The 12,962-nt window shown below is 34.2% G+C and overlaps 1 long non-coding RNA gene across 2 annotated transcripts in view; it reads right to left on the bottom strand.

The window, feature by feature from the left end:
- Positions 1 to 12,962, bottom strand: part of LOC144306002 (uncharacterized) — a 183,372-nt gene that overhangs the window by 28,295 nt on the left and 142,115 nt on the right. For both annotated transcript variants that reach the window (XR_013373037.1, XR_013373036.1), the window contains exon 3: positions 321 to 431. This is a non-coding gene — a long non-coding RNA (uncharacterized LOC144306002). The remainder of the gene's footprint in view (positions 1 to 320; positions 432 to 12,962) is intronic.

Raw genomic sequence — 12,962 nt, 5'->3', positions numbered from 1 at the left:
GAGGAAGACAGGGAAGGAGAAAGTGTAGAAGGAAAGAACAGAGGAAGGAAAAAGTGAGGGAAGAAAGGATATACAGAACTTCTGAAATAGGGCAGCCCTGGGTTTGAATTCTGCTACTAATTATCTGTTAACTAAATTGAAACAATCGTGTCCCTCATCTATGCAATGGGGATAATAATGCACCTATTTGATTTTATTGCAAGTATTAAATAAACTAACACAAGCAAAAAGCTTTCCATGCTGTACCTTTAATAATTTATACTGAAAACTATTTTACTGAAAGGAAAACTATATTAGAATTACTTGGCCACGAAACTTACCAGTTAAGTACACAGTCCCTGGAGTTAGGCTGTGTGGCTTCAAATTCAACTTATTTCATGTAACTTCTATGTGATTGAAGGCTAATGTCCCCATCTTCATGGAATTTATACCTAGAAGGAGAGAAAAAAATTAAATGTATAAATCACCAATCAATCAAATAATATATTTGCAGGGGGGAAATTCCTCCAGTAAATAAAATTAATTCACTATGGGGACTTTCTTGTTCCAGGAAAATTGTGGACTAGGCAATTCTCAAACTCTCTTGCTAGAAGTAATTAGAAATAAAGCTGAATTAAAAATAAATAAAGAAGAATAATTAATTTGGCTGCCTTCCCAAGAAAAATGGAAAACTCTGAAGTATAAGGAAAAAAAAGGGGGAGGGGACGGATTTGCTCAAATAAGCAGAGAAGTAGACAGATAAACCAATATGGTACTAGCCCTAGGGCGATTATTATACCAGTGTTTGGGATCTAATGTCTTCAAAGATGGTACAAAAAGTCTCTGGTTCATATCACTAGATGAGTTTGAAATGAAACTCGTTTTTAAGTCATAGTCTTACAATCCCATTGTAAATGATCCCTACTGCCTAGACCTGTATCTCTAGATCCCTTTTTTCCTGAAATTTTAGGAAAAGGCACTTCCAAAACCCAGCAGTCCTTCCTGAGTGGTGGGGAATTAGCCATCCCTGGGATCAGCCTCAATCAATAGAGACTGACTAGGCATACATATCTACGTATACAGCCTCCATCTCCATCGATTCATGTGGGATAACCCTGCTGCTTAGAGTTTGGGTGATACCCGTTCTTTGCAGAATTAAGTTCCATTGGCCCATAATTGATAATGCATTCTTGTATTGGCTGTATTTTCTGCAGTGGTCACATTACTTTCACTTGAATCCCAGTCTCAGTGTCTTCTGGGAAAGCAGAAACTATGAAAGCTGGAAGAGACAAATTAATAACTTTTTTCCTTTTTAATTTTTTCTTTCTCTCTTTCTTTCTTTCTTCTTCTTCTTCTTTCTTTCTTTCTTTCTTTCTTTCTTTCTTTCTTTCTTTCCTTCTTTCTTTCTTTCTTTCTGGGTTCTATTTGTTTTATCAAAATTTGCCATAGAGGTTTCAAAAAGCTGGACTCAGCCCTGGCTAATTTCTATAGTAAGGATCTCATAAACGTATGCCAAAGGAAAATATTCATTTTATTCAGTTAAAAGAAAAAAATGTGTATTTTGAGCCCCACCTTGTAATTTTCAGGCAACTAAATCCTTTCTGGCAGCAAAAGATATTTTCACTTGCTTTTCCCTCTTTAAAATGTCCCTGTGGGGATCCCTGGATGGCGCAGCGGTTTGGCGCCTGCCTTTGGCCCAGGGCGCGATCCTGGAGACCCGGGATCGAATCCCACGTCGGGCTCCCGGTGCATGGAGCCTGCTTCTCCCTCTGCCTATGTCTCTGCTTCTCTCTCTCTCTCTCTGACTAACATAAAAAAATTAAAATAAAATAAAATAAAATAAAATAAAATGTCCCTGTGGAGCTTTTTGCAGTACCGGGCAAAAATATTTATTTGCTGAATTTATATACTATTCACCTAGGGCGAGTATTCTTTGCAGTGGAGGTAGAGTGTTTCAGTTTGCATTGTTCTTCTCCACCTGCTGTAAATATCTCTGTGCACTCTGTTCAGTGTATTGCTTGAAAATGCTTCAGATATCTCGGGAATAATGTTGCTGAAGAAAAACATAAACAGTCTAGAAACGATGTGAATTTTAACTGTGTTCTGAGGAGATACACTATGTAAAATACGTAGGCTAGAGTCCATGTGATGTACATCATGCCAGATGCAGCACCCCAGCTAAGGTTCTACCATGACCGAATAATTACCTTAGTTCAATGACAACTTGTTTCCATTCTTCAAACAGCCCTGACAAATGCTGAAGACCACTATAGAAAATATTTAACCTTCTCTGAAATAGAGGCCACCCTTTCAACTCAGATATTGCATTTGGCACCTAAATGCACGATTATTTCACTTCAGCAGGCACTTAGGCATGAAAATGGGTATGTGCTTTAGCTAAATGTCAACAGGGGAACTCGAACGTGCAATTTTTGTATACCTTTTTGAGGCCAGGTTTTGAAAATTTCAGCCTGAATCTATTGACAAGTTGTGAAGTTTTCCATATATATATATATATATATATATATATATATATATATATATATATATAATGCAGTGATTTGATCAGGTCAAAAATATCTTTGAACATTGTGAAATTTTATTGAGACAACTCCTAAAGGACTGGCACAGGGGAAACACATGAACGTTAAAATTAAACACTCATTCCAATAGTGAGAAATCTATTTGAAGAACAGATTTATGACTTGACACAGACTAAATTGATTGTAAATTACTGCACATTGTGCCATTTTATTTTCCCATAATTTTACATTGTATAATTCGGGTCTCTTTATAGTCCCAGGTTCCAAGGTAATAAAACATCAGAGCTATTTTCTCATCCTTTCATTTACTCATTTAAAAAAATGTATAGTACAATTCTTACAAACTGGACTGTATTCATGTTAGAATTCCTAGGGGGAGATTAAGTGCCCTTTTTCATAATAATGTTGATGATGATGGTGATGATGATGATGACGATGATATTAATAATGCCTTTTTGGCTGCCAGAAGTCATACAGCATTCTAGTTGAATAATGGTGTGTGCTTTTTCAGCCAAATGTGAAGTTCCTTTGAGTATTGCAAATGGCACTTCAAATGAGAAATCCAATACATTTGCTGCTGTTTAAATAACTTCAACTTTTTTCCCTATCAATCCAGCAAAGTTGTTACTGGATCTATGTTGGAGTTAAAACAGGCTTGAAAAAATTACAGCTTTTCTGAGTCCTTGGATAAATTATGTTTTTGATCCTTGTCTCATATCTATACTATAAAGAAAAATAGGTTCATTTATTATTTTTAATAATAAATGAACAACTTCTCCATCCTGCTTTCTCCAATAATATAACAGCACATCAATAGGTATTTTCATTGTTAAGATAATATAGGAATTCCTAATGAATATTTCTCTTTTAATGCTTAATATCTTTTGGAGAGTTTGAAACACAAGAGGAATATGTAATTCACCTTGTTTCATTATTTAAGAATACCAATCATGCTGACCGGTATTAGTACAGGTGATTTTAATTTTCTATGAAATTATCTGGAGGGAGAGGAAATTTGACTAATATTGACCCAGATCTTAATTTAGATACTTACATATGAGAAATAATTGATTCAAATAGTGAAATCTATTCATTCCTTGGCAATCTGCAAACAGGCACTTGAAAGAATCAATTACTTAATTTTGATCAAGATCATTGGTTAACTTAACAAATATTTATTTTGTGCATACCTGGTCTCAAGACTGTGCTATGCCATAGGAGGGAGGTGAAAAATCATTTGTTCAACTTGGCAAAAATGAAATGAAATATCATTTAGAAAAATATTAATTGTACTTGTGGTTATTGCTTTTTAATGTAACTAATTGCAGTACAAGGATGTTTTGGAAAAATATGGTAAAAAAAAGATGAGAGATTTTGAGTATAACAGTACATTTTCCAAAGACCGAATGAAGTTAGAAATGTGGAATTATTTAAAATATTTTATTATTTATTTGTTTGTTTGTTTGTTTCCAACAGTACATGAGCGGGGATGGGGTGGTGGAGGGGAGAGGTTGAAGCAGACTCCCCCCTGAACAAGAAGCCCAACGCTGACCAATCCCAAGACACTGAATTCATGACCTGACCAAGGGCAGACACTTACCTGACTGAGCCACCCAGGTGCCCCAGAAAGGTGTCATTTTTTAATGATTGCAGAATTTTGATATTTTCAATGAATTCCAAATACCAGTGCATTAATTATAATTTAATTATCAAGCTAGTCAATAGTACACTTTACCTGAAACATTATTGCCAAAAATTAAAAAGAAATTAGACTAATGAAAATGGTGAATATCTAGCAATTTCTTTTTAATCTGCACTATTGCTATCAATTTTAGATGTCATTTTTCTTCAGATTTATGTATTATTTTTAAATCACCATTGATATCCTTGAGTATTTTAAGAAACTATAAATTGGTAAATATCAAATATCTCAAAAAGCATGTGCAATTATTGAGAGACAAATCTAAACCATTGGGTCCTGAGAATCCAACAGCAAGTCACACAATTTGCTTTAAGAGAATTGGTTTTGTGCCACAGGGGTTATGTCTACTGCCAAAATTATTTGGACAATAATAAGTCCAAAAAAGTATTATTAAAAATATTTTTGAACCTATCTAAGCCCATAAAATTCTAGTAGGCTGTATAAGTATTTCTAATTTTTTTGAATCTCTTCATCGAAAGCACTATATATTTGGAGACCCTTATAGTTTTTCAGAAATACTATGTTAGAATGATTGAAATACAGTGAATTATTTAAGAAATAAAATACACATCTGATACAAAAATGTCAGCCCACTTGATTAATTTTTCTTAAGAATCACAGAGAACTAGACTAGTAAGGAAGTAAGAGGTTATCTACCTCAAAGTTATGTTAGACATAAACCACCTAGGGCTGATACAGATTAATGTCACTATTTAAGTTTCAAATCACTACATACATGGCTATTATTTGTACTTATTAATTTCATTCATACTGATTTTTTTAAAAATAAGTCCTCTTTTAAGAAATTTAAAGCAAATTGCAAAGTAAGTCAGTTCACAGCACAATAACATATTTATGACAAACTCTTACATTCTTATTTATTGTCTTGCTGACATTGTTACTGAACAAGTTAAACTGGAAGTGCTCTCATTTACTTAAAAGAAAATACAAATATTAGTGATATGAATTGGGTTTTATTGAAGCTTAAAGACAGATGTAAATGGTTACATGTTTGAACTATTCATCAAATCTTAATGTTCTCCCAGGACCCTGAGATCATGACTTGAGCAGAGGGCAGATGCTTAACCAACTGAGCCACCCAAGCAGCCCACCTCCTTTGTTATTTGTAATGCTACTTGGGTATAAGACAACATAGCCAACCTATGTACCTTTTAAGTTTCTCCAACTGCAACACTTTTTCAGAGGGTTCTACTCAAAACTTTTATTTTCTCACATGAAATTTCAGTATTTCTCAAATTTCTAAGCATTTTGTAAAATTCTCATTAATATTTTGGTTTAAATTGCATTAAAAGTGTTAAAAATAGTTTTTTTAGCAATATTCAGTATGCCTAATAAGGAGTATGGTATATTTATTCATTCATTCATATTTTACCTCCTCATGAAGGACAGAATTTTCATATTGACTACTTATGGATAGTTTATGTATGTATATATGCTAATTTTAACAAGACTGCTTTTTATTCCTATTTTTTTACCCAGTCCGGATCTGAAACAGAGTATTTAAGCTCTCTATTTTTATCTTTGCCAAAAAATATTGTTAACATTTTTGGGGTATTTACTGTCTTCTTTGCTCTTGAGAGTGGGACTGTAAATATTATGTGAAGATGAAAAAGAATTCAGAGTTGAAATAATTTACACATAGTCTGATGTCTAGTAACTTGCAGGACTAAAATTCATACCCTGGTTTGTTTCATTACAGAATCCTTTAAGAAGGAATGGATATTGGTTCTAAGTATTCTTGAATTTTCTAATTCTTCATATGTATCATTTGAGAGGAGTATAACAGTATCATGTTATGTTATCATTGCCTCCTTTAAAATATTTTATTGCTTATTTTGCTCATGTATATTGTACTGCCATACTTCTAAAACAATGTAATTTAATTTTTATATATACTGAATGACATGGATAAGTAAACAATAATCTAAGAGACTGAAAGAAATTGCTGTAACACATATAACCAAAAGGTAATATTTTGTTTTCTATTAACTATAATACTATCTAATATAAAAATGATTAAATAATATAAACAATTAATAAAAGATAAAATATTCTCTCTAATATACTCAAGATTATGAACATACAACTAGAAATTTAATAATAAAACAAAATAATCATAAATATTTATTAATTATGAGGCTATGAAAAGTGGTAAAATTTAAAATGATATTAGTGGTAATATAATTCTCCATAATATTTTAATGAGTAATTTCATAGCAATATTTGTATATTAATTACCTTGTTGCCTGTCATTCTTGCTTATAGAAAACTATTCTACAGGAAAAGCAGAGGCAACTAGATATATCAATATTGTATCAATGATAAAGATATAATTATAGATTTGTATACAAGTACAGTTGATAAAGATATATACATATATAATTATAGATGCAGATATTAAATTATTTATTGCCAAATAACTTTATAAATTGGAGATATTTTGAAATTTCATCATTATGAAATGGATCGACTATCCTAATACTCTTGCAATAGATAATTATAAAATTAATAAAATTAATAAAAGAGAAAAAATTTTCACCTGTATTCCTTTAGGAGAAATGCACATGTAAAAGATAAAGATACATTCCAGATATATGTAAGCAATATAGAAAGATATATATTTTTGTCACCAGGATAACACAAGGGAATGAAATTAAATGGACAGAGTTTAATACATTTAGTCCTTGAAAAAATTAAAAAGAAAATGTGTATGACTAGATGCTTTTCAAAAAGATTGATTTTTTTCAATTTTTTAATTTAAATTCTAATTAGTTAAAAATAATGTAATACTCAGGACTAGAATTTAATGATTCATCACTTACATAAGCATCCAGTGCTCAACACAAGTATCCTCCTAAATACTCATCACCCACTTAGCTTATCTCCCACCCACATCCCTCTATCATCCCTCAATGTGTTCTCTATTGTTAAGAGTCTCTTACGGTTTGTTTCCCTCTTCTCTTTTTTCTTCTCTTCTATATTTCATCTGTTTAGTTTCTTAAATTCCACATGTGAGTAAAATCATATGATTTTCATGTTACTGACTTATTTTCCTTAGAATACTACAATCTAGCTCCATCCACATCACTGCAAAGGTAAGCTATATAAAAATAAGGTAAGCTAATAATAGTATTATTATATATATATGTAAGATACATCTTTATCCATTCAATAGTTGATGGACAGTCGGACTGTCTCCATAGTTTGATAATTATTGATAATGCTGCTATAAACATTGGGAAGCATCTATTCCTTCAAATCTGTATTTTTGTATCCTTTGAGTAAATTCCTAGTACTGCAATTGCTGGGTCATAGGGTAGTTTTATATTTACCCTTTTGAGGAACCTCCATACTGTTTTCCAGAGTAGCTGCATCCGTTTGCATTCCCACTAACAGTGCAAGAGCGTTCTTCTCTCTTCACATCCTCACCAATACCTGCTGTTTCTTGTGTTGCTAACTTTAGCCATTCTGACAGGTGTGAGGGGATATCTCATCATGGTTTTGATTTGTATTTTCCCGATGATGAGTGAAGTTAAGCATCTTTCCATGTGTCTGTTAACCATCTGGATGTCTTTGGAAACATGTCGTCTATTCATGTCTTCTATCCATTTCTTAGCTGTATTATTTGTTTTTGTGGTATTGAGTTTGATAAATTCTTTATAGATTTTGGATACCAACCCTTTGTCACATATGTTATATCCTCTCCCATTCCATAGGATGCCTTTAGTTTTCTTGATTGTTTCCTTCATTGTGCAAAAGGTCAAATAAGTTGCTGCATGTGTTCTACTCCAGGATTTGGATGGTTTCCTGTCTCACATTGAGGCCTTTCATCTATTTTGAGTTTATTTTTGTGTATGGTGTAACAAAGTGGTCCAGTTTCATTCTTCTGCATGTTATTGTCCAGTTTTCCCAACACCATTTGTTGAAGAGATTTTGTGTATACCATTGGATATTCTTTCCTGCTTCTCCAAAATTAGCTGGCAAGATAGTTGTGAGTCCATTTCTGGACTCACATTATGTTCCATTGACCTATGTTTTCCATTATGTTCCATTGATCTATGTTTCGTTTTTGTGCCAGTGCCATACTGTCTTCATGACTATAGATTTGTAGTGTAGCTTGAAGTGTAGAATAATGATTCCTCCAGCTTTGTTTTTCTTTTTCAATATTGCTTTGGCTATTCAGGGTCTTTTGTGGTTCAACACAGTATTTAAAATTCTTTGTTCTAGCTGATATTATTATTATAAATAATACTGGTATTATTTTGATAGAGATTGCATTATATGTACAGATAGAAAATTTTTCGCATTCAGCACTTGAATATTTTATGCCACTCTCTTCTGGCCTACCACATTTCTGTGGATAAATCTGTTACTTACCTGTTTTGTCTTCCCTGTTAGGCTAGGGACTTATTTTCCCTTGCTGCTTTCAGGATTCTTTCCTTATCTCTGTATTAAGGAAATTCTGACTGAGATAGTCTTGGTGTTGCCTGCTTTTGTTGATTTTGATGGGAGTCTCTGTGCCTCCTGGATTTGCATGTCTGTCTCCTTCCCCAGTTTAGAGAAGTTTTCAGCTATAATTTGCTTAAGTAAACCTTTTGCCCTTTTTTTTTCCTTCTCTTCTTCTTCTGGGACTCCTATAATACAAATGTGATTATGCTTATGGAATCTCTGAGTTCCCTAAGTCTACATTCATGATCCAATATTGTTCTTTACCTCTTTTTTCCAGCTTCATTATTTTCCATAATTTTAGTCTTTGATACCACTTATTCATTCCTCTGTTTCTTCTATCCTGTGGTCATTACATCCATTCAATTTTGTATCTAGGATTTTATATTTCTGCATTGTATCTGCATTTTATATTTCAGCCTGACTAGTTTTTAGTTAGTTTTTTTTTTTTTTTTTTTAATCTCTGGAGTAAAGGTCTCTGTGGTGTCTTCTATGCTTTTATCAAGCCCAGCTAGTATCTTTATGACTGTTTTATTTTTAAATACTGGATCAGGCATATTACTTTTATCTATTTTGATTAGCTCGTGGCCATGACATTTCCTTGTTCTTTCTTTTGGGATGAATTCCTCCATCTTAACATTTAGTCTAGATCTCTGTCTTTTTAGGAAAGTTTGTGCCTGGTCCTATTTCCACTAGAGCTGAAGCTTCACCACATTCTTGATCAATAGATCTGGTGCATGCAGTGGAAATTGTGCTGGTCTTTGGGGGGATAGGGGGCTTGCTGCTGCTCTAGCTCTCAGTCACACTTGTCCTATTAAAAAAGGTATCTGCATAGTACAATGAGGTAGGGTTTGGTGTTAGAAACTCAAGTCTTTACTGGGTGCACTGTATCAGGCACTGAAGTTCATCAGTGCAGATGGGAGAGGTGAAAAATTGAGTCAGCTAGCTCTCTTCTAAGAAGAGGACAGTTCACACTTACTGGTATTCGGGTAGTTCAGGTAGTCCTCACAAAAGAGTGAACAATTGCCCATCTTGTGTTCCAAGCCCCTGTGAGATTCTTGCTTTCACCCTGTCTTCAACAGAACTATTTGCCCATCCAGCAGTGAGTGCAGTGCTCCTGTGTTTTATCTCAGGCATCAGAGGTTTCAAAACTCCAAATTTTAGAGACCCTGTGTGGCATGGACCTGCACTGATCCTCTGGGGGATCGTCTCACCATGCTGCAGCTGATACTAGTTTGTTCCAGAAAAGCAGTCATAGAACATGTAGGGAGTTGGAATGTACGGTAAAGCACAGGAAAAAAAAAAAAAAAAAAAAAAACAGCATCCAGGTCAGCTATCCCTAGGCAGGTGTCTCTGTCCTCACTAATTGGGGCAGGTCATTGTCACCACTATCATTTTTGTCCCCAGTGCTGCCTTTAACAAATGCACTGCTTGAAGAGGAACTGGTTCTTCCAGCATGACCCAAGGAATCCTCAGAGCATACTGTCCACTCCTGAGCATCTGCCCTCCTTCTCCTCCAAAAGCACTTCTACACCTACCAGGCTCCACTTGACAATGGTGTGGATCCTAAAACTTCAGACTTTCAGCTTTGCTACTTAAAAAAAAAACAAAACAAAAAAACAAAAACAAAAAAAACTTGCAATGATCAGTGCCTTTTGTTTTTTCAGTCAATCATTTTGGGGAAGTGTTTTTCTTATGCAATCCCCTGCATGCTGTTTTTTCTCTCTCTCTTTCTCTCTCGACTCTTGGTGACCAGGCTCCTTCTTCTCCACAGCACCTGTGATTCTTTTCTCCCCCAAATCACATCCCACACCTCCTACCTTCCACAATGTGACTCTTTCTCTCTCTCTAGTTGTGCAATTTGTTCTCTCAGTCATCAGATCAATTTTCTGGTTGATCAGAATGATTTGATAACTATCTAGCTGTGTTTAAGGGATGAGGAAAGCATAAGGTCCTCCTCTCTCTGCACTCTTAACTCTTCAAAAAGATTATTAAAGAAGCATTCTATAAAATCTTGATTGAAAAATTAAAGGGAAGAGTAAGTCCATTTGGGAACATAGAAGATGCTCCATTCAGGAAATAGATTTCAGTAAAATCTAAAAGCATCCTGAAATTTGAAACTCCATACCAAGTTGAAGTTACCGAGGTGTTCATTGATTATATGCATATGGTCTGCTCTTAAAGGTAATATTGTAAACTTAATTGTGTACTCTAAAGGCAGGATTACAAATCTCTAAACTTTTAACTAGCTTTGGCTTTGCCAACACAAAAAGTAAAATTCAGATTTTAAAAATATGATGTTATTACTCTTTTATCATTTAGTTTCCAAGCTGTAAATTCTTTTTTCCTTTCTTATATCTAAGATTATAGTTCTCTATAATTCTCAAAGTAAGTCATTTATTAAATATGCATGGTGTAATTCTCATGACTCTGGAATATAAACATTCTTTCAGTGATCTTTTTTTATTTTTCATCTAATCTATTTGGGATGCTGGACGGATACTAGGATTATATAAGTGGGTAAAACCATGATCAAAGTGACTTATAGTCTAACAATAGAAACATGATCCAGTATAAAGCAAAGTACTGTGTTTTATAATAAAATATATAAGAATTACATAAGAACACAGAGCCAAGATCACATAGAAATCAGAGCATAAAATGGAGCCTGGCTACTTCCAGTTTAAATTCTGGCTCCATCACTAATCCATTATGTGATTCTGGATGAGTCATTTAACCTTTCTGTGCCCCCAAATCTTTGTCTGTAAAAATCATTAGAATTGGGCAGCCCCGGTGGCACAGCGGTTTGGCCCCGCCTGCAGCCTGGGGTGTGATCCTGGAGACCCAGGATCAGGTCCCACATTGGGCTCCCTGATTGGAGCCTGTGTCTCCCTCTCCCTCTGCCTGTGTCTCTGCCTCTCTCTCTGTGTCTATGAATGAATAAATAAAAAATCTTTAAAAAAATCATTAGAATTGAGTAGCATGGCACATAAAATAACTATATGTCACAGCTAAAAACAATAACAACCAAAAAAGTAAAACATCAAATAAAACATCACTTACCAAAAGGATGTAAAAGGGAAGACTGAGCCTTGTGTTATTAACATAAGTACTGTTCTTATTTTGTCACATTATTTCCTTAAACTACTGACATTTCAATTTTTCAGTGATTTTTATGTTAATAGTTAAAAAGAATGGCTTAAACATGATTAATTTCTTGGGACACCTGGGTGGCTCAGCAGTTGAGCATCTGCCTTCAGCTCAGGGCATGATCCCGGGTTCCAAGGATGGAGTCCCACATCGGGCTCCCTGCAAGGAGCCTGCTCCTCCCTCTGCCTATGTCTCTGCCTCTCTCTGCATGTCTCGAATGAATGAATAAATAAAATCTTTTTTAAAAATGTTTAATTTCTTCTATTCGTTCATTGCCATTAATGAGAACTCTTTCCTGGTCTCTGAACAACAAAAGAAACAAAAAACAAATGTTTATCCCTCATTCCTTGTACTTTCAGCCATATTCCAAACTGAATCATGATCCATACCTAGGCCTATCTACAACTTATTAATCAATGTTAAATTCACCATTCTGGTTTAGTTCAAATTAAGTATAATTCTAGAGACCCTTAATTATAAGCCGAACATAGTGTTATTTTTGCATGAAATGTCATTCTGGAATGTCATTCAGAAAAATCTTCAATAGGTCTTAATTTTTGTGATATGTTAACCAGAACTGAGTTCCCCTGAAGCATAAGATCATTTATCAAGCTACCTTGTTAATACTGACTTCAGGTATCTCAAATTCCATGTGTCCAAAATTATTTTTTTAATGTCTTGCAGAAATGTCTTTCTCCCTTTGTTACCTACATTTCAAGAAATAGCATCAGCATTCATTTAGCTGATTAGGTTGTCTTTTTTCTTATCCCCATAACTATTCTATAAATACATCCTTTAGTTTCTTTAAGATAAAAGTTACATCCAGCTGCTTTGCATGACCACATCCACCTTCAGCCATTGTTCTCTTTCACTCAGAATTCAGAAAAATCCAACTGTTTCCCATGGTTCTAATTTTGCCCCTCAAAATCAATAGTCCATATTGCATCTTGATGATCTTTTTAAAATGCCAATAAAATTGTGTTGTTTACATCTTTAGTCACCCCCAATACATTTGGACCTATTACATTTGGAATAAATACAAATACATTTAACCTTGGTATAATGAACTCTGTATCAATTGACCCCTGAATAGCTGACTTAAAACTGCGTGCTCCTGCAAT

The sequence above is a fragment of the Canis aureus genome, chromosome 36 (genome assembly GCF_053574225.1).
Source record: "Canis aureus isolate CA01 chromosome 36, VMU_Caureus_v.1.0, whole genome shotgun sequence".
In the NCBI taxonomy this organism is placed as follows: Eukaryota; Metazoa; Chordata; class Mammalia; order Carnivora; family Canidae; genus Canis; species Canis aureus.
The sequence above is the reverse complement of the archived record's forward strand: the minus strand, read 5'-3'. Positions and strand labels throughout refer to the sequence as shown.